Source organism: Maniola hyperantus, chromosome 10, assembly GCF_902806685.2.
Source record: "Maniola hyperantus chromosome 10, iAphHyp1.2, whole genome shotgun sequence".
In the NCBI taxonomy this organism is placed as follows: Eukaryota; Metazoa; Arthropoda; class Insecta; order Lepidoptera; family Nymphalidae; genus Maniola; species Maniola hyperantus.
Window position 1 is genome coordinate 60,324 of NC_048545.1, and position 22,557 is coordinate 82,880.

Genomic DNA, 22,557 nt, shown 5'->3' on the forward strand with positions numbered 1-22,557 from the left:
TCGAGTTTTGGGAGCTTGGCCGATGCCGTCCAGCTACCTTGCAGTCTTCGCACCTACAAGTAAGCAAATGTTTGTATTCTGGAACAGTTTAGTGAACCTTCTTAGTGTATGTGTACAGTAAGAACCCTGTCTTTACTACTGAGCTTTTATTTTGAAACAATTTTATGAATTTTACTGTGTCATTGTCTATTCCATGCCAATGGCATCTTAAATTTAAAACATAGATTTTATGTACTATCTACCTAAGGCATTCTAATGTATCTAAATTAAGTCTTGGCATTAAGCTAGAATAACTAAGCATTATTAGCCATCATTATGTATTAAGCGACCCCGGTAAAAGTTACATTAAAAACAATTTTGCCTAACATCTAGCAAATTTCATTTATAACACCTCATATACATTACAAGGGAGTCGACGGCTAGCTTCTATTCTTTACTAGGTAGATAGATCAAGTAAATTATTTTTTTTTTTCCTCTAATCTTTGTAAGGTGGTAGATTATTCCGTATCCGGGTATATTTCTATTCCGCCCAATTTACCACCCTTACAAATGGCGCCCGAACGTTTTTTTATATAGTTATTTCAGTATATTTTGAGAAATTTTGTGAATTTTATGAAATGTACTCCGCTGATTGTACAATTTTCTAAGTGGTGACACATTGCAAAGAGCTCTAAGCTGTTTTTTTTTATGGTTAACTAACTAAATAATAACTAATAGTTAGAAATTTTGTCTGATAGGTTAAGTAATTTTCTGAGTATAGTCCAACATTGGTTTTTTCTTATTTAATTAACACATTATAAATGGTGCTTATGCCGTTCAATTATGTTATTTGACTTACCTTGGAGGTGTATAAGTGAATGTTTGCCTTCAGTTTAGTAATAAACATTGCTTAACTGAGTTGTTGTTGGGTATTGCTTTCAATAGTAAGTACATCTTATGTTTGAAAATTCCGGTAACTTAGTATAATTAAAGTTTTGAAACGCTATGTCCTGTTAACTAGTTACACACATACATTTATAAATACTAAGAGTTACAACTTGTGAAACTAAATATATAAACTATATTCAGAGATTACATTAAGTTCAAGTATGAAGTTATGAACAATTTTTTTTCAGTGACTTGATACTTCATTATTTTGTTGAAATTTTGTTTAGAGCTGTGTTAAGGTTATGATAAAAGCTACTTCACACACAAAACATGTTAAGTTTAATTGAATGCTGGTAGTTTAAAGTGACATTTAGAAACAGATTTTGTTGTATTTTAGGTTATGTGTTAAAAGTGTAAAGTAACAGTCATCAAACCATTGCACAATCTCTTTGTTTTTTTTTGAAAGATAATATGCTAGTCAGAGTTCATTGCAACTTTGCTGCCTGTTTACTTTTGTAATTGTAAAGGTTGTAACACACTGTGTACTCATAAAGGTGATACTGCACCTTACAATCATTTATTCAATTTTGGGAAGTTTATTTTGTTATATTTTGTTTACTATAGTAATAATATGTGCTTGTATTATTAACAATATTTTGGAATAGGAACATAATTGATAAAATAGTTAGGATAGACTTAAGAATATTGTTTTTGTTGTGTATTTTGCTTGTGTATATTTAATAGTTTAAATAACTTCTTTTGTGTTTGTGTTTAACCAATTTGTATAAGGCTAAACATAGACAGTTACACAAGCTCGATATTTTGTTAAATGTGTTTTGACTTAACACAATGGAACAGACTTTTGCCCAGTTTCATTCACTTCTGAAGGACGAATTGTGTTATGAGGTATCCATTCGTTCCGAAACTCCAGCACCTACAGTGCTAGGTTTAAAGAAACAGTTAAAACAATTAATTCAGGAAATTCCTTCTGAATCAATTTTAGAGACGGATTTCACTTCTGAAAGTGAGTTAGGGGTTATTACTAAAAAACTTCAAGACTTAGAAGATTTATTAAAAAAGTGTTCTGACACTAAAGATAGACATGCCCTCTGTAGGTCTAAAGCTTTAGCTTCACATTTGTACTTTAGAATTTTGAGAATACAGTGTTCCGAACTCAGCTTAATAAGTAGGAAGAGTGAATCACATACAAAGTTGCAGAGTTTGATTTCCAGATTAGATGCTGACAATGAGTCGTCTCACGACGAATCACTGGATTCCGAGAGTACCGCCGTTGACTGCACTGGTGATAAAAATGTTGCCAAGTGGAAGTTACATTTCAACGGACAGGGTGATCCGCGCAGTTTCATCGAACGCGTTGAGGAATATAAAAGATCTTATGGCGTTTCAGATGGAAAATTATTTGTTTCTGCATTTCATCTTTTTACAGGCCGAGCATTGTTATGGTACAGAGGCAACAAATGTCAAGTTTCGTCTTGGTCAGAATTGAAAACTTTATTTTTAGAGGAATTTGATGCAGTAGATTATGACTACAGGTTGCTAGGTGAAATTCGAGCAAGAACACAAGGCTCTGAAGAACCGGTGTCTATCTATTTCGCTGTAATGTTTGGCATGTTTTCAAGGTTGTCAACACCACTTTCCGAAGAACAAAAGTTACAAATTTTATTACATAATATTCGCCCTTTTTACTCAGAACAATTAGCTCTTGTTGACATTAAGTCTGTCGCAATGTTGAAGGAAAAGTGTCGCAAACTAGAGGCTGCGAGGCAGCGTTCCGCCTTATTTTCTGAGCCTACTAACAGTAAGGCAACTTTAAGTTCAGAGTTTGCTTACAAACAAGTGACAAAACAGATAAACACACTTTCAGTCACACCTGCACCTAAGGTTGATACAAGTAAAGGCACTGATTTTACGAAAACAAATAAACAACTATGTTACAAGTGCGGCAAGGGTAACCATTCCTTTAAATTTTGCAGGACAGTTCCGAAATTTATTAGATGTTTTTCGTGTGGACGTCAGAACTTTACAGTAAAGACATGTCCAAGTTGTAGTAAAAAGGCGATTAGTAAACCCGCTCCGGACAAAAATTCAAAAAACTAATTAGTAAGAACTGTGCAGAGACACAAGTAAAGAACTTGGTCATTAACAACAAAACATCCCTTTTACCTGACACAGTTCTGTATTCAGTGGATAAACGAGACTTCAGGCCATATTTAAAGGTTTTTGTTGACGGTTTTGAGATTACAGGTTTACTAGATTCCGGTGCTTGCGCGTCAATTTTGGGTAACCAGGCGCACAAGGTTTTTTTGAGATTCGGTTATAAATTGCATAGCAGTATTGATACCACATTTTCAGTGGCAAATGGAGACAAACTTGATTGCATGGGTTATATGTTTATTCCGATTACTTATAATTCCGTAACTCACATAATAAAATTTTTTGTAGTACCCTCTATAATAGCGGATGTTATTTTTGGCTGTGACTTTTGGAAAACATTTCAGTTAGCCCCTGGAATTTTTGATAATTTAGAATTAATTAAGGCACCTTCTCAATTTTACAATATTTGTGCGATTGATAATAAACAAATTCATACCATCACTTCTTTTGAAAACTTATCATCTCAACAGAAAGAATTAGCCCAATCTGTAGTAAATAAATTTTTAGATATTTCTTCAGAGAAAATTGGATTGGGTAGAACAAAATTAATTGAACATGTTATTGACACCGGTGATGCCTTGCCAATAAAAATAAAACAATATCCACTTTCTCCCGAAAAGAAGGAAGCTTTAAGTAAAGAGTTAGATAGGATGCTGGAAATGGACGTAGTTACTCCGAGTGAAAGCCCTTGGAATAACCCAGCAATTTTAGTGAAAAAGGCAAATGGAGACTGGAGATTTTGCCTAGATTGCAGGAAATTAAATTCAGTGACAAAGGGGGATTCATACTCAATACCGTACATTCCACAAATTCTAGATAGCTTGAAAGAGGCAAGGTTTTTATCATCGATTGATTTAAGTTCAAGTTTCTGGCAAATTCCGTTAGCTAACGACTCTCAGGAAAAAACCAGTTTTACAGTTCCTGGTAGAGGGTTATTCAAATTTAAAGTCATGCCGTTTGGCCTATGCGGTGCACCAGCACGACAGCAGAGGTTAATGGACCAGTTATTTAATCAAAATTTTTGTAGTGATATTGAAAATGGAATAGTATTTTGTTATATAGATGATATTGTTATTTGTTCTGCTGATTTTGAAACCCATTTAATTTTATTAAACAGAGTTCTGGATAAACTAAAAATGGCTCAACTATCCATAAATTTTGATAAATGTAATTTTTTTAGAAACTCTTTGAAATATTTAGGGTATATAGTGGATGAATTTGGTTTACGCACAGATCCTGGAAAAGTTGCCGCAGTTTTGAACTTTCCGACCCCAAAAACTGCACAGGAGGTAAAGATTTTCCTAGGCACTTGTTCTTGGTACAGGCGCTTTATTAGGAATTTTTCAACCATCGCTGCACCACTCAATAGACTAACGAGTAAAGGAAAGAACGCACCTAAATTTGAGTGGAGCGAACAGGCAGAGGTAGCATTTAATACATTGAAGAATGCGTTGGTAACCGCACCTGTTCTTGCGGTACCGAATTTTGAAAAACCATTCAAAATACATTGTGATGCTTCTGCATATGGTGTTGGCGGTATGCTGACGCAAGAAACCGATGGTTGCGATCATCCCATTGCGTATGTCAGTAGGAGCCTAAATAAAAACGAAAGGAATTACAGCGCGACGGAACGCGAGGCTCTAGCTGTGATTTTTGCAGTGGAGAAATTTCAGGCTTATTTTGGTTCCAAGCCAGTCACAATTATCACAGACCATGCATCCCTAAAGTGGTTCTTAAATTTAGAAAATCCCTCAGGACGACTCGCCAGATGGGGTTGTAGATTATCACAGTATAATTTTGTTATCGAACATAGGAAGGGTTGTGATAATGTAGTTCCGGATACCTTGTCGAGACTCATACACGTAGATGTAGTTGGTGATCGTGATGATAACTCTAGTCAACAAGTTTTGGTAGATGACTGGTATGACAAAACATTTAATGGCTGTAAAATCAATCCAGCAAATTTTCCGAATTTTTGTATTTTGAACGATAAACTATATCGTTACAGTAAATGTAAATACCAGCTTCTCAGTGAGTTCGACTGGAAAGAGGTAGTCCACAAGAACGACATCCTTAGCATTATGCAACAAAACCATGCAGATGCAACTGCAGGTCATTTTGGTGTGTTCAAAACTCATCGCAGATTATCCCTCAGATATTTTTGGCGTGGTATGTATAAGGACGTGGTTGAGTACGTTAAGAATTGTGATACTTGCTCTGCGTATAAACACACGACATCAGCCACTCCAGGTCTGCTTGGGAAGCCTAAAGTCTGCGAGAGACCTTTTCAGGTCATTTCGGCTGATTTAGTCGGACCTTTGCCTAGGTCTAAATCAGGATTTACATTTCTTTTTGTGGTGACGTGTTGTTTTTCGAAATATACAATGTTGTTTCCGTTACGGCGTGCCACAGGTGCCGCTGTTGTTAAAGCGCTAGAGAATTTTGTATTTTTGAACCATAGTGTTCCAGAGACTGTGATTGTGGACAATGGGTCCCAATTTACAGGATCTGAATTCCGTAATCTCATTAAGCGTTATAATATTCCGAAATTACACTACACACCACTGTACACTCCGCAAGTTAACCTTGTTGAGAGGTACAATAAGGTTGTTATGACTGCTGTAGCCGCTTTTGTGAAAGATAACCACAGGTCCTGGGACGAAAACCTGTACAAGGTCCAGTTCGCCATAAACAGTGCGGTTAATGAATCCACTGGATTCTCCCCGTTCTTCCTTGTCCACGCTAGAGAACCGGTTTTAAATGGTTCCTTCTATAAGGACACGGATAAGGAGTACGAGGCCGGAATTCCAAGGGAGGAATACGCAGGAAAGTTTGGAACTTTGGAGGACATATTTGGTCAGGTTAGGAGAAATTTGTTTCAGGCTCATGCAGAGTATGCAACGCATTACAACTTAAGGCGTAGGTCTGCAAGCTATTCTGTTGGGGATATAGTGTGGAAAAAGACCTATCCACAAAGCGACGCTACAAATTTTTTCGCAGCTAAGCTGGCACCTAAGTATGAAAAGTGCAGGGTTGTCAAGGTTTTGTCACCTTTGGTTTATGAACTAGTTAGAGTAGCTGACAACCACCCAATAGGCACTTGGCATATTAAGGATATTAAGAAGTAGATATTTGCCATTACTTAGTTTGGTCTAAACTGTTTGAATATTTAAGTTATCAATATTCAATTAGGAATTTGAATGAGTGTAGTGATGTTCTGAGTTAACAGTTACATTACCATGGTTCAGTTGAGGAGGAATGTAGTGGATGTATGTAGGGATGAATATGTGATGATTGGAATGCTTGTGGTAGACCAACCAGTTGAGAAAGTAAAAATGCAAATATCGTACTTTGGGGATAACGAAAAGGGGGGGTTTTGTGTTTTGTTTTCGTTTTCCTTCTAGATAATGGATCATTTCTGTTATTTTTCCGATTCTGTTCCGAGATCTATTTTCTAGGAGAGTTATTTCGTTTTTTTTTTCTCATATTCCGATTTTGATTCGGTTTTATTTTTCCGAATGGGATAGAGAACGGTTGCCATATCAGATGGACCCGTTCACAACCAGATTTTCCGTATTTGTTGAGTAACAAATATTACGATGGTAGTTTAAAAGAGTGAACCACCGTAGGCCTAGACGCATTCTATCAGTCAGCTGAAGAATGATGCCAAGATGTTTCCACTCAAGTGTCTTAGACACCATGAAGTTTTTTGTATATATTCTTTTAGAAGTTAGGGTTGTGTAGTTAAGTATAATGTATAAAACCTTACACTGTTTTCAGTATATTTATTTTGTTAGACAATTTTCCTTGTTAGTAGTAGATGTGCGTTCACGCGTAACTTCTGTGTTTTTTTTTGTTTGTTTGTTTCAGGCAAATTGTTAGTAGTTGTTGGATGACGCTGAGGGCAGCGTGGTTCAACCTGTTGAACCTTTTCGTAGGAGGGGAAGTATTGTGACGTTGTAAATTTTGAACTACTAACTAGCGTTTCGCTTTTAATAAAAATCAATTTTGTTCAAAGTATGTTGGTGCCACCTAGCATCAAGGTGCAGAACTACGCGTGGGTCGATGTTCAGAGTTCATTCGAGCCACAATAGATGGCGTTTGCTTCGTTGTCAATTGTCGTAAAAATAAAACAAAATAATTAAATAAAACCATAATATCATTTGTTTATTGTTAAGTCATTAACAAAACGGTTCTTATAATATATCCTTAGGTTCCGCAAATATTCAAAAATGAATTGGCTTCATGATCAAACTAAATGAGAGCGGCCACACTCGGGTTGCGTCTGGCAACACCGATTGGTGAGATTTAGAATTTTTCTGGAGTCAACATGTGAAGACGAATTTTTTCGTTCCAGGAAAATCTCACTCTTTTTCGCCCATGGCTTCGCCTGGGAAAATACAATTGTTATAAATTTAGTCATCCTAACGTATTTCAATGTTTCATCAATTATGGTGAGTGAAAAATCAAGTAATGTGGATTCGACAAAATGGCGGTTTGGTTAGAGAAAATCCTAATTTCATGATTTCCCTTTTCAGTTCCAGTTATTTTACCTTCCCAAATAAATGAGGATAATGGGTTGTGGGTGGACTCCTGAAAACCATTGGTGGCCAGGAGTTCAATAGGTGAGTTGTGTTTGATCGGGAAAATTCCACGTGTCGAAATTTTCACACAGCACAAATTATAATCTTGTTTTTTCTTTGTTGCAGGGTTTCCGTTTTAGTTTCCGTTTTTAGTTTTCGGTTTTCCGTTTTTTTGCTTTCGTTTTCCGTATTTATTTCTTTTGCACATTCACGTTGGCAACTTAATTCTATGGATAAGACTTGGTGAAAATCTTTGTAATGAAACATTTCGGTTGTGAAGAATCAAGTTAAATCGAGTTTTGGGAGCTTGGCCGATGCCGTCCAGCTACCTTGCAGTCTTCGCACCTACAAGTAAGCAAATGTTTGTATTCTGGAACAGTTTAGTGAACCTTCTTAGTGTATGTGTACAGTAAGAACCCTGTCTTTACTACTGAGCTTTTATTTTGAAACAATTTTATGAATTTTACTGTGTCATTGTCTATTCCATGCCAATGGCATCTTAAATTTAAAACATAGATTTTATGTACTATCTACCTAAGGCATTCTAATGTATCTAAATTAAGTCTTGGCATTAAGCTAGAATAACTAAGCATTATTAGCCATCATTATGTATTAAGCGACCCCGGTAAAAGTTACATTAAAAACAATTTTGCCTAACATCTAGCAAATTTCATTTATAACACCTCATATACATTACAAGGGAGTCGACGGCTAGCTTCTATTCTTTACTAGGTAGATAGATCAAGTAAATTATTTTTTTTTTTCCTCTAATCTTTGTAAGGTGGTAGATTATTCCGTATCCGGGTATATTTCTATTCCGCCCAATTTACCACCCTTACACTAGGTCACGTAGTAACAAAAGAAGGTCTCAAAATGAACGAGGGGAAAATTCAAGCAATAAAACAACTCAAACCACCGGAAAATATCAAAGATATAAGGCGATTCATAGGAATGACATCGTGGTACAGGAAGTTTATTCCAGACTACGCAGAATTAACCGCGCCATTAGCACAATTACTAAAAAAGGATACCAAATTCAACTGGGGAGAGAGGCAACAACAACACTTTGAGAGAATAAAAACATTGCTAATACAAGACCCAATCCTGACCCGAGCAGACTTCTCGAAACCATTCATTTTACAAACAGACGCAAGTGATACAGGCCTAGGAGCCGTCTTAATGCAGGAAAACGAAGGAAGAGAGAAAGTAATAATGTACGCTAGCCGCACGCTACAACCACCGGAGACCAGGTACACAACTACAGAGAAAGAATGTCTAGCGGTGGTATGGGGTATACGGAAAATGAGACCATTTTTAGAAGGATACCACTTCACCATTATAACAGACCATCAAGCGCTCAAATGGCTAAACACCTTAAAAAACCCTTCAGGCAGACTAGCGAGATGGGCACTGGAACTACAACAATATAGCTTTGACATTGTGTACAGACCGGGAAAACAAAATGTTATAGCAGACGAGCTGTCGAGGAACCCCGTATACACCACAACGACAGAGGGTAAAGAGTGGTACGCAAAGAAACTTGACAAAATAAGTGAAAATCCGGAAACAGACCCGGAATATTGTATAAAAGACGGAAAACTATATAAGAAAGTAATTAACCCAAAATATGGAGGAAAACTCGACCCCACCACAGAGTGGAAATTATGCGTGAGAACCTCAGAAAAAGAAAATATTATCAAAAAAAACCACGACGAACCAGACGCGGGCCACCTAGGGACGTCAAAAACGTTTAACAAGGTAGCACAACGCTATTACTGGCCAGGAATATTTAGGGATGTAGCAAAGTACGTGAATAAATGCGAAATCTGTCAAAAACATAAACCGTCTCAAGAAAAAAAACCAGGACTCATGCACATAAAAAACGCCGAAGAACCATGGGAGGTAGTTACAACGGACCTCATAGGCCCACTCCCTCGATCTTCTAAGGGATACCAGTGGATAATCGTATTCCACGACAAATTCACCAAATGGTCAGAAATAAAACCCTTACGAACAGCGACTGCCAATACCGTCGCGAGCGCACTCAAAGAGTGCATATTAACCAGACATGGCGGAATTAAAACGTTACTCAGCGACAACGCCAGAATATTTACGAGCAAAATTTTTAAGGACATGTTAGCAAAGTATAGAATAGAACAGAAGTTCACCGCACCGTACACCCCACAGTGTAACCCGACCGAGCGAGTAAATAGAACGTTAGAAACCATGATATCCGCATATATAGAAAAAAACCACAAAAAATGGGACGAGTATCTAGGCGAATTCAACTTGGCATTGAATACATCGATTCACGAAACGACTAAATACACCCCCGCGTTCCTACTATTTGGCAGAGAACTGCGAAGTTTCCGCGACGACAACCAATTTCCCACCCCAGCACTAAGAGAGAAGCAAAAACTCGAGGAAATTTACGAAATAGTACGAAATAATCAAAATTTAGCATCAACCCTACAAAAGAAGTACTATGATAGGTCAAGGCGGGACTGGAGACCAGAGATAAACGATCTCGTATTAAAAAGGGAATATCCACTTTCGAATGCAAACAAACAGTTTTGTGCCAAACTAGCCCCCAAGTACTCCGGTCCGCATAAAATAATCGAACAAAAATCGCCAGTAATATACCTACTCCAAGCTGTACAAGGTGGCAAAGTGTGCACCGCACACATTAAAGATATAAAAACATTCCATTGCTAAGCAAGCAACATAACCAGCGTTAGACAGCGAACACAGATACCTACAATAACAGCCGGAGTGCGACACCGAGCGAGGACATTGATATCAAGCGACCAAAGATATGACGTAACCAGATACCTAAAGAAACAAAACAACACATCGAGTCCAATAGATAAACAGTACATCAGAACGGCAGCTAAAACAACCCCCACACAATACAAAATAGAGGAAAAGGGGACAACTAAAGAAATATCGGACCGTAAGAAAGATTCAAACAATGTATCCAACATATCTTAGCAGGTCGCATATCAATAACCCGTCATAAAAGAAATATCAAGGAGCAGGTAGGCACAAAGCAAAATGCTACGACCTACCCGCAATTGGATCGTTTTTTTTTTCGGGAACACGATAAATAGCGGAAACGCATCCAAACACGTCACATTAAGCAAAAATGGAGCACAGAGTGCACATTACTAGTAACAAAATAATCCTGGACGGGATTAAGGAGCAAGTGACGTACTAACCTGGCCCAAGGGTGGACGGAAGGGCCAGTGAGATTATGCTTTCGGTGGGTGGCTCCGGGGACAGGGTGAGAAAAAGAGAAGAAGAAAGCCTCGACCTCGACGGCCACACCCAGTCGGGGGAATACGAGGCGTTCGTGACCCAAGCCGAAGCCTCACCCCCGCCTAGAAGGAAGCGGCGGAGAGGAAGGAAACGGTTGGGCAACCATAGAAAAGGCATAGTTAGGTTGCCCAAATACAAAAAACCCATTTAAGCAAAGTAAGGGTACAAAAAGATAGAAAGGATTTTTGTTACAGGGAGCCACATTCCTTTGTCCTTTTCTTTTTAACTCAGGGATTTTTTCCTTACAGGAAAAAATCTTCCAGCGGAGGAGGGGAGTGTGACGAGGAAGTCACAGGCAGCCTGGGAACAACGCGCTGGGGAAGCATCTCGGAGGCGCCGCGACCGAACACACCACCGACCGCCGCCGACCGCCGCCGAGCGATCACACCACCGAGTAGGCCACGCCCCCCAGACTATAAATAGGGCAACGTCCACGAGTCCACGACAGTCTCTCAGCGCCTTCGCCCACTGTGGCCAGTGTGATTTCTCGCTGCTCGGCCGGGTGAAGAGGTTGAGAGACTCCGGTAGCATCCAGCACCGTCCAGGCCTTCAGCCTGCCGGCCGCAGCTACCGTCCGTTCCCCCCGCGCGTCTCGCTCCCCTCCGCCGTCCGCGACGCGATCTGCGTTATAGGCCCGCCGCCGGTACCCGCGTACCGATGTCCGTGTTTAAGAAACCTTCCCTCCGTATATAGAATTGTATGTTGTAGAATTATATAAATTATCATTCCTTAGTAGCCGAATAAAAGCGGTCATGTAGATTAACTGTTGTAAAAGGTAATCTTAACAATTAGAAGTAAATAAATGATTATGTTTTTGTGTGCGATTCGTGTTTGCTTTAAAGACCTCCCGATCAGTCGAAGTCAGGTATAATCCCTATCTCATGTACGTAGTAAGGACGTTGCCAACCCCAACCTCCTTGCTACGTTACAAAGTTATATATTTTAACGACAGCTCGACATCTGTATCAGTTATACTTACTGATATTATAAATGCGAAAGTGTGTTTGTTTGTTTGCCCTTCCTAAGCACGTCGTAACTAAGCAACCGATCGAATTGATTTGGTTTGATTTGGTGACGTAATTAATATAATTATCAAAATTATCTTTCACAAAGTTTTATCCATTCTTTGACTAAATCTATTATGCATGCCAAAGAAAACGACCTTACTTATAAAAACCGAAAGAACTCGAGTTTCCCACAAAAAGTAAAGTTTATTCAAAAGGTTCGGCAACTTCGCTCATAAAACCGTTCAAAGTTTTAGACTTCCCAGTTTTAGAATATCATCCGAAGTTCTCAGCGACTGCTGTCATGTTTCGGAACGAGTTTATAACAATAAACAATAAACAGAACGGAAAGGATTTCATACATTTTGCGTAAGAACCTAACCGGATTGTTCGTGTATATTTTGGAGTAATTCGGATTTCCAGAAACCAATTTCCTCGGGGTTCCGCCCACGCCCACGCCCACGCCCACACAACATAGCATGATTACTTATCTCTACGTAGTATAAAATAAAGTCACTTCCCGCGTCTGTATGTATGTATGTATGTATGTATGTATGTATGTATGTATGTATGTATGTATGTATGTGTGTATGTATGTACCTATGTATGTATGAATGTATGTATGTATGTATGACCGCGTAGATCTTTTAAACTACGCAACGGATTTTAATGCGGTTTTCACCAATAGATAAAGTGATTCAAGAGGAAGGTTTATAGGTATAATTTAATTCTCAAAAAATTAGAGATCTCTAGGGAAATTGAAATAATGTGAATTAGGTCGGAAAAAAATCCTCTCATTTGGGAGTTTCCAAGATGTGCGCTGCCTAAATGGTGCCAAAGTTACACGAAACAAACAAACTGTCGCATTTATAATATTGGTATGGAACCACCTACCACCCATGAGACACAGAGCGCATGTGCAAGCCGACCCAGTGTCTCATAAATGGATTATTTAGTTTTTCAGATAAGGTTATGGAAACTGAAAAGTGATATTTTGTTACCCTGCCTGTGGTTTAGGGCGATATCTAGATTGGCTTTTTTCAGATTTACAAAGTTGAAAACTTTACAAAATGAGACAGTAGGTACCCGTAGTACAAGATTTTACGTCTCACCAAACCAAACCAAATTCGAGAGTCGAAATACTTCCGCGTTACAGTAAACTGGATCTTAACTGCATTGTTTTAAAGCTCAAGTTTGTCTACACTTCTACAGCCAGCGCTCCAAGCGGAAACATTGCGAAATTAAAATCAGTGGCATTGAATATTTTACTTCAATTCAAGGCTGTTTAGGTCCACTTTACTGTAACGGGGAAGTATTTCGACTCTCGAATTTGGTTTGGTTTGGTGAGACGTAAAATCTTGTACTACGGGTACGGTTCGGAAACGAGGAAACTCATTATAATTTAATCGCGTGCAAATGTTTTCCAGCGGAAAATGGATTTGAATGATATAATACATGTGTTCCCAAAGGAAAGTGGCACAAAGGAGTAAGGACTTCCGAGTAGGTATCCGTCGTTCGTTGTTTTTCCAAACACTTGATTCCGTCGCGTGAACACAATGGAGTCTCGGTAGAGTCACGGTCATCATGATCAACCCATCGCCGGCTCACTACAGAGCACAGGTCTCCTCTCAGACTGAGAAGGGTTTTGGCCATAGTCTACCACGCTGGCCATGTGCGGATTGGTACCACACTAATACGCAAAGGGGTAAGTAGGTAGACCTGATATAATATGGTGCGTGAAGCTCATGTAGCTTTCATTTATTATGATTTATTCCGTACAATGTTTGTGTAGGAGGGTTCCGTGTTCCGCGTGAGTGTGGAGATGGAGGTGGAGGTGGAGGGAACCGACGTGAACCAACGTGAACCAAGGTCGTACCATCCACGTGTTTACTTTTTATAGACCAGGAAATGGGCGGTTGGACTGAAATACAAAAGGTATTGTAGCTTCAAATTACATTCAATGCGATATCTAAATATTATATGAAAGGAAAAGCTGAGTGAGTTACTGACTGACTGACTGACTGACTAATCTATCAAACACAGCTCAAACGACTGGATGGATCGGGCTGAAATTTGCTAATTAGCTATTACAACAGATAGCTATTACAACGTTAGTATTCGCAAGAAAGGGCTTTTGAAAATTCAACCCCTATGGGGGTAAAAGAGGTTCGAAATTTGCGTATTCACGCGGATGAAGTCGCGGGAATAAGCTAGAGCATGGCCGTCTAAGCTTTCATCCAATTCGTTTTGTATTGAAATAATATTATCATTTAATTTAGTAGAACCTTTAGAAGAGAAATACGTAATCAGTTGTGAAATATGAGGTACTTTCTTTTGTTGGCATATCTCGGGTTCTACTATATCTTGGGTTCTACTATATCTCGGGTTCTACTATAGGTACCTAGTATACCTAACTTTGTAATTAGTACAAAGGAATAGAATTACCATTGAAGTTAAGAAAACAATAAGCTTTCGGCTGCGACTTTGACCATATAGAGTCGTGAGATTCTTTCAAAACTCGCGAGTTTACTTCAAAATATATATTATCATTTCTTTAGTTTAATTTTTTATTGCAATTTTTTTTAATATTAACGGTCAATATTTTGACACTTTCTTGCAATGGGGGTGTATGTATATATTTTAATAATACACATACACCCTTTATGTCGCAGGGAAATAATAAAAACCAACATTTGATCAAATCCCAATTCCGATTTTCTTCATTTCCCTATAACATTTATATTTAAAAAGAAAACTTCTGACTCACTAACTGACTGACTCAGTAACAGCCAGCCACCCAGCCACCCAGCCACCCACCAAAATTCATTATTAAAGAGAATAATTTAAAAAAATCATTTTATTTATTTTTAACATAATTAATTATTAACGTCACGCGCTGTAAGGAAAGCGAATAATGACGTTACAATCCGTAAACGTCTAATATTTTTCTACATTACATTTTAACATAAAAATAGAGTAATTTCTGCTGGAATTTTTTAATATTAAAAAATAGAAAAATATTTGTCGTTTACGCATTGTGACGTCATTAATCGCTCTCCGTTGCAGCGTGACGTTAGAAATTAATTATGTTAAAAATAAATAAAAATTATGTTTTTTTTTTAAATTATTCTCTTCAATAATAATACATTCTATCCCCATAAACTTTACAAAAAATCACTTTATTTTATTACTACAGTCCAGTACACAATTCCCATGTCTACGTTACACCGGTACGCTAAATCGCTGGGCGGCTCGGCTTTGCTGGTAGGGTGGTAACTAGCCACGACCGAAGTCTACCACAAGACCATTCAGTCATCAATGCGCCAGGGTGGTTGTCAATGTATCATGAACACGGAGCTGGATCTTGCGAAGGGCTCCAGTAATTTTCCTAATTACAAATGTGTGTGGTTCACGATAAGCCGCTACAATGCCGGAAGCAGTTGCCGCCCTCCAAACTTAAATAGCACCCTTTCCCGACTAATTGCTGATAAAAACGGATTAATTAATGACTAACAATACGGGTTCGGCAAAGTTAAATATTTCGGGCCGCGCTAAACACTACAATTCATCTTTGCGGATAGGGGGGTGTTATTCATCTAATGATTTGCGAATTTATCGGGAAATTGTTAAGGAAATTAAATTAAATTTTAATTTTTCGATATACTTAACATTTTTGATTTGATCACGTGTGGCGAGCCAACGCGTGCCAGACTATTAAAAAGTCGCTCCTAACTTGAATATTTATGTACGAATTGCAGCGATATGATAGCGCATGTCGCAAGCGGTTTGGTTTGGTTTGGATGTTATGTCACTTGTCAGGTGAAAATGTTATTTTCTTAAGGAAATTGAACTCTCTCAAGCGGGTGCTTGGAATGTAAAGTGAATAGCTTGCTCGGGTAAGCAAGAGTTCCAGTTGAGTTCATGAGCGGCGGTAATCACTTAACATCAGGTGACCCACCTGCTCGTTTGCTCGCTATTTCTATTAAAGGAAATCGATTCACGCGTCGCTATTATTGCGAATGCCAATTATTATCAGACTTACATTATACACCAGCTGCAGTTGTCTCACAGCACAAAAGGGATGGCTCCGGCATCGAAGACTATTCCTTATATTTTCCTTTTCCTACAGTTGCCTGCTAGAGGTCACTAATATGCGATAAGACCACATTTTGTATCCTACTTCTTTCCTTGTTTTCTGTTGTTCTTATTTTCCTTACTGTGATGGTATTCATACAGTGTGATAATAACGCCAGAAGCGTCACGGTAACTAACGTGAGGTACCAGCGAACTAACGTGAGGTACCAGCGAACTATCGTGAGGTACCAGCGAACTAACGTGAGGTACCAGCGAACTAACGTGAGGTACCAGCAAACTAACGTGAGGTACCAGCGAACTAACGTGAGGTACCAGCGAACTAACGAGAATTTTATTCGATATGCTGAGGTAGGTACCTTAGTCAAGGATAACAAATAGAATGATTTGATTCAGGTAATGAGGACATAGTAGATTTTTCCAATTATTTAAAATCCCGATACCGGGAGGTTTCAGTCGCTAAGTGCTTCGTAAAGAGTGTCGTGAGAGTATCGTGAGTGGACGTTAGAGCGTTTTTCTGCAATCACAGCGTTCGGAGTTCGGAGTGCAATGAGGTCAACATCTAAATAGTGGCACTATATTTTGTGGAGCTTAAATTTAACTTGCTGCCGCATTAATGCAGCATTTCAATACTAAAATAACTGTTAGCGGTGCACTAACAGCTGCACTGTCCGTCGCGCGTCGTCGGCAGGTGCATGGGACGTGTTAGCGGTGCACTAACAGCTGCACTGTCGGTCGCGCGTCGTCGGCAGGTGCATGGGACGTGTTAGCGGTGCACTAACAGCTGCACTGTCGGTCGCGCGTCGTCGGCAGGTGCATGGGACGTGTTAGCGGTGCACTAACAGCTGCACTGTCGGTCGCGCGTCGTCGGCAGGTGCATGGGACGTGTTAGCGGTGCACTAACAGCTGCACTGTCCGTCGCGCGTCGTCGGCAGGTGCATGGGACGTGTTAGCGGTGCACTAACAGCTGCACTGTCCGTCGCGCGTCGTCGGCAGGTGCATGGGACGTGTTAGCGGTGCACTAACAGCTGCACTGTCCGTCGCGCGTCGTCGGCAGGTGCATGGGACGTGTTAGCGGTGCACTAACAGCTGCACTGTCCGTCGCGCGTCGTCGGCAGGTGCATGGGACGTGTTAGCGGTGCACTAACAGCTGCACTGTCCGTCGCGCGTCGTCGGCAGGTGCATGGGACGTGTTAGCGGTGCACTAACAGCTGCACTGTCCGTCGCGCGTCGTCGGCAGGTGCATGGGACGTGTTAGCGGTGCACTAACAGCTGCACTGTCCGTCGCGCGTCGTCGGCAGGTGCATGGGACGTGTTAGCGGTGCACTAACAGCTGCACTGTCCGTCGCGCGTCGTCGGCAGGTGCATGGGACGTGTTAGCGGTGCACTAACAGCTGCACTGTCCGTCGCGCGTCGTCGGCAGGTGCATGGGACGTGTTAGCGGTGCACTAACAGCTGCACTGTCCGTCGCGCGTCGTCGGCAGGTGCATGGGACGTGTTAGCGGTGCACTAACAGCTGCACTGTCGGTCGCGCGTCGTCGGCAGGTGCATGGGACGTGTTAGCGGTGCACTAACAGCTGCACTGTCCGTCGCGCGTCGTCGGCAGGTGCATGGGACGTGTTAGCGGTGCACTAACAGCTGCACTGTCCGTCGCGCGTCGTCGGCAGGTGCATGGGACGTGTTAGCGGTGCACTAACAGCTGCACTGTCCGTCGCGCGTCGTCGGCAGGTGCATGGGACGTGTTAGCGGTGCACTAACAGCTGCACTGTCCGTCGCGCGTCGTCGGCAGGTGCATGGGACGTGTTAGCGGTGCACTAACAGCTGCACTGTCCGTCGCGCGTCGTCGGCAGGTGCATGGGACGTGTTAGCGGTGCACTAACAGCTGCACTGTCCGTCGCGCGTCGTCGGCAGGTGCATGGGACGTGTTAGCGGTGCACTAACAGCTGCACTGTCCGTCGCGCGTCGTCGGCAGGTGCATGGGACGTGTTAGCGGTGCACTAACAGCTGCACTGTCCGTCGCGCGTCGTCGGCAGGTGCATGGGACGTGTTAGCGGTGCACTAACAGCTGCACTGTCCGTCGCGCGTCGTCGGCAGGTGCATGGGACGTGTTAGCGGTGCACTAACAGCTGCACTGTCCGTCGCGCGTCGTCGGCAGGTGCGCCGTGCGTGGGATGTATTAGATGCCTGAGTCATAGTTGTGTTTTTTTCATTTTTTTCGTTTTTGCCATTTTTGTGACCGAACTAAACTAATTAAGAATATTTAATTTCGGTATGTTATGAACCATAACATACTGGTTTTAAACAACAATTCATAAAGTAGGTAGTTTGTAAGCTGTGACGAAATCATAATTCTCTACGGAACCCTAAAAGTGTGACGTCCTACTCGCACTTGGCCGGTTTTTTTTTTGGTTTCGCGTGCTATGAATATTTATCGTTAGTGTGAGAGCAGGCATCAGTCAACACGCCAGTCGCGACGGACCCGCGGACCCACGGACCCACGGACCCACGGACCCACGGACCCTCGGACCCACGGACCCACGGACGCGCAGACGAACAATCCCCCAGGTTTGACAAATGGTTCACGGGGATCATCGCGGACAAAAACACCTCCCATTAATAAATATATGCAAAAAATATCGATACATTTTGTCTGTGAATATATAAAAAAAGAAAGTGATTATTCTTTACTGACATAACATTAATTATTATCATCGTACGCTCAAACGTTGGGGGTTCACTAATGAATGACAAAAAACGTATGACAAATTATCAGTTCACCAGAAACTTTTGAAAAACTAATCAAGTCACAAACGTCGTATACCGCAAACATATCATTTTACAAAAATCATTTGACAAATATTCTATTCACAAATGTTTTACTTTGCAAATTTGCTGAATGTTAAAATATCATTTAAAAATTTATTATTACACCAAATAATTTGTTTTTCAAATTCGCGATTTTACAAAATAATAAATGATAAATTTATTATTTGATAAAATAAAGGATATTTCAACTAATAAATAAATAAACTATTGTGACGTTGTAAATTTTGAACTACTAATTAGCGTTTCGCTTTTAATAAAAATCAATTTTGTTCAAAGTATGTTGGTGCCACCTAGCATCAAGGTGCAGAACTACGCGTGGGTCGATGTTCAGAGTTCATTCGAGCCACAATAGATGGCGTTTGCTTCGTTGTCAATTGTCGTAAAAATAAAACAAAATAATTAAATAAAACCATAATATCATTTGTTTATTGTTAAGTCATTAACAAAACGGTTCTTATAATATATCCTTAGGTTCCGCAAATATTCAAAAATGAATTGGCTTCATGATCAAACTAACTGAGAGCGGCCACACTCGGGTTGCGTCTGGCAACACCGATAGGTGAGATTTAGAATTTTCCTGGAGTCAACATGTGAAGACGAATTTTTTTCGTTCCAGGAAAATCTCACTCTTTTCGCCCATGGCTTCGCCTGGGAAAATACAATAGTGATAAATTTAGTCATCCTAACGTATTTTCAATGTTTCATCAATTATGGTGAGTGAAAAATCAAGTAATGTGGATTCGACAAAATGGCGGTTTGGTTAGAGAAAATCCTAATTTTATGATTTCATTCCAGTTCCAGTTATTTTATCTTCCCAAATAAATGAGGATAATGGGTTGTGGGTGGACTTCTGAAAACCATTGGTGGCCAGGAGTTCAATAGGTGAGTTGTGTTTGACCGGGAAAATTCCACGTGTCGAAATTTTCACACAGCACAAATTATAATCTTGTTTTTCTTTGTTACAGGGTTTTCGTATTTAGTTTTCCGTTTTAGTTTTCCGTTTGCGTTTTCGGTTTTCGTATTTATTTCTTTTGCACATTCACGTTGACAACTTAATTGCTATGGATAAGACTTGGTGAAAATCTTTGTAAGGAAACATTTCGGTTGTGAAGAATCAAGTTAAATTGAGTTTTGGATCTTGGCCGATGCCGTCCAGCTACCTTGCAGTCTTCGCACCTACAAGTAAGCAAATGTTTGTATCCTGCAACAGTTTAGTGAACCTTCTTAGTGTATGTGTACAGTAAGAACCCTGTCTTTACTACTGAGCTTTTATTTTGAAACAATTTTATGAATTTTACTGTGTCATTGTCTATTCCATGCCAATGGCATCTTAAATTTAAAACATAGATCTTATGTACTATCTACCTAAGTCATTCTAATGTATCTAAATTAAGTCTTGGCATTAAGCTAGAATAACTAAGCATTATTAGCCATCATTCTGTATTAAGCGACCCCGGTAAAAGTTTCATTAAAAACAATTTTGCCTAACATCTAGCAAATTTCATTTATAACACCTCATATACATTACAAGGGAGTCGACGGCTAGCTTCTATTCTTTACTAGGTAGATAGATCAAGTAAAGTAAATTATTATTTTCCTCTAATCTTTGTAAGGTGGTAGATTATTCCGTATCCGGGTATATTTCCATTCCGCCCAATTTATCACCCTTACAAATGGCGCCCGAACGTTTTTTTATATAGTTATTTCAGTATATTTTGAGAAATTTTGTGAATTTTATGAAATGTACTCCGCTGATTGTACAATTTTCTAAGTAGTGACACATTGCAAAGAGCACTAAGCTGTTTTTTATGGTTAACTAACTAAATAATAACTAATAGTTAGAAATTTTGTTTGATAGTTTAAGTAATTTTCTGAGTATAGTCCAACAGTGGTTGTTTCTTATTTAAATAACACATTATAAATGGTGTTTATGCCGTTCAATTATGTTATTTGACTTACCTTGGAGGTGTATAAGTGAATGTTTGCCTTCAGTTTAGTAATAAACATTGCTTAACTGAGTTGTTGTTGGGTATTGCTTTCAATAGTAAGTACATCTTATGTTTGAAATTTCCGGTAACTTAGTATAATTAAAGTTTTGAAACGCTATGTCCTGTTAACTAGTTACACACATACATTTATAAATACTAAGAGTTACAACTTGTGAAACTAAATATATAAACTATATTCAGAGATTACATTAAGTTCAAGTATGAAGTTATGAACAATTTTTTTTCAGTGACTTGATACTTCATTATTTTGTTGAAATTTTGTTTAGAGCTGTGTTAAGGTTATGATAAAAGCTACTTCACACACAAAACATGTTAAGTTTAAGTGAATGCTGGTAGTTTAAAGTGACATTTAGAAACAGATTTTGTTGTATTTTAGGTTATGTGTTAAAAGTGTAAAGTAACAGTCATCAAACCATTGCACAATCTCTTTGTTTTTTTTTTGAAAGATAATATGCTAGTCAGAGTTCATTGCAACTTTGCTGCCTGTTTACTTTTGTAATTGTAAAGGTTGTAACACACTGTGTACTCATAAAGGTGATACTGCACCTTACAATCATTTATTCAATTTTGGGAAGTTTTATTTTGTTATATTTTGTTTACTATAGTAATAATATGTGCTTGTATTATTAACAATATTTTGGAATAGGAACATAATTGATAAAATAGGTTAGGATAGACTTAAGAATATTGTTTTGTTGTGTATTTTGCTTGTGTATATTTAATAGTTTAAATAACTTCTTTTGTGTTTGTGTTTAACCAATTTGTATAAGGCTAAACATAGACAGTTACACAAGCTCGATATTTTGTTAAATGTGTTTTGACTTAACACAATGGAACAGACTTTTGCCCAGTTTCATTCACTTTTGAAGGACGAATTGTGTTATGAGGTATCCATTCGTTCCGAAACTCCAGCACCTACAGTGCTAGGTTTAAAGAAACAGTTAAAACAATTAATTCAGGAAATTCCTTCTGAATCAATTTTAGAGACGGATTTCACTTCTGAAAGTGAGTTAGGGGTTATTACTAAAAAACTTCAAGACTTAGAAGATTTATTAAAAAAGTGTTCTGACACTAAAGATAGACATGCCCTCTGTAGGTCTAAAGCTTTAGCTTCACATTTGTACTTTAGAATTTTGAGAATACAGTGTTCCGAACTCAGCTTAATAAGTAGGAAGAGTGAATTACATACAAAGTTGCAGAGTTTGATTTCCAGATTAGATGCTGACAATGAGTCGTCTCACGACGAATCACTGGATTCCGAGAGTACCGCCGTTGACTGCACTGGTGATAAAAATGTTGCCAAGTGGAAGTTAAATTTCAACGGACAGGGTGATCCGCGCAGTTTCATCGAACGCGTTGAGGAATATAAAAGATCTTATGGCGTTTCAGATGGAAAATTATTTGTTTCTGCATTTCATCTTTTTACAGGCCGAGCATTGTTATGGTACAGAGGCAACAAATGTCAAGTTTCGTCTTGGTCAGAATTGAAAACTTTATTTTTAGAGGAATTTGATGCAGTAGATTATGACTACAGGTTGCTAGGTGAAATTCGAGCAAGAACACAAGGCTCTGAAGAACCTGTGTCTATCTATTTCGCTGTAATGTTTTGCATGTTTTCAAGGTTGTCAACACCACTTTCCGAAGAACAAAAGTTACAAATTTTATTACATAATATTCGCCCTT

At 39.3% G+C, this 22,557-nt stretch overlaps 1 protein-coding gene across 4 annotated transcripts in view; it reads right to left on the bottom strand.

Moving 5' to 3' along the window:
* The window catches only part of Scp2 (Sarcoplasmic calcium-binding protein 2), a 90,122-nt gene that overhangs the window by 15,566 nt on the left and 51,999 nt on the right, over positions 1-22,557 (bottom strand). The gene's annotated exons all lie outside the window — the stretch shown is intronic.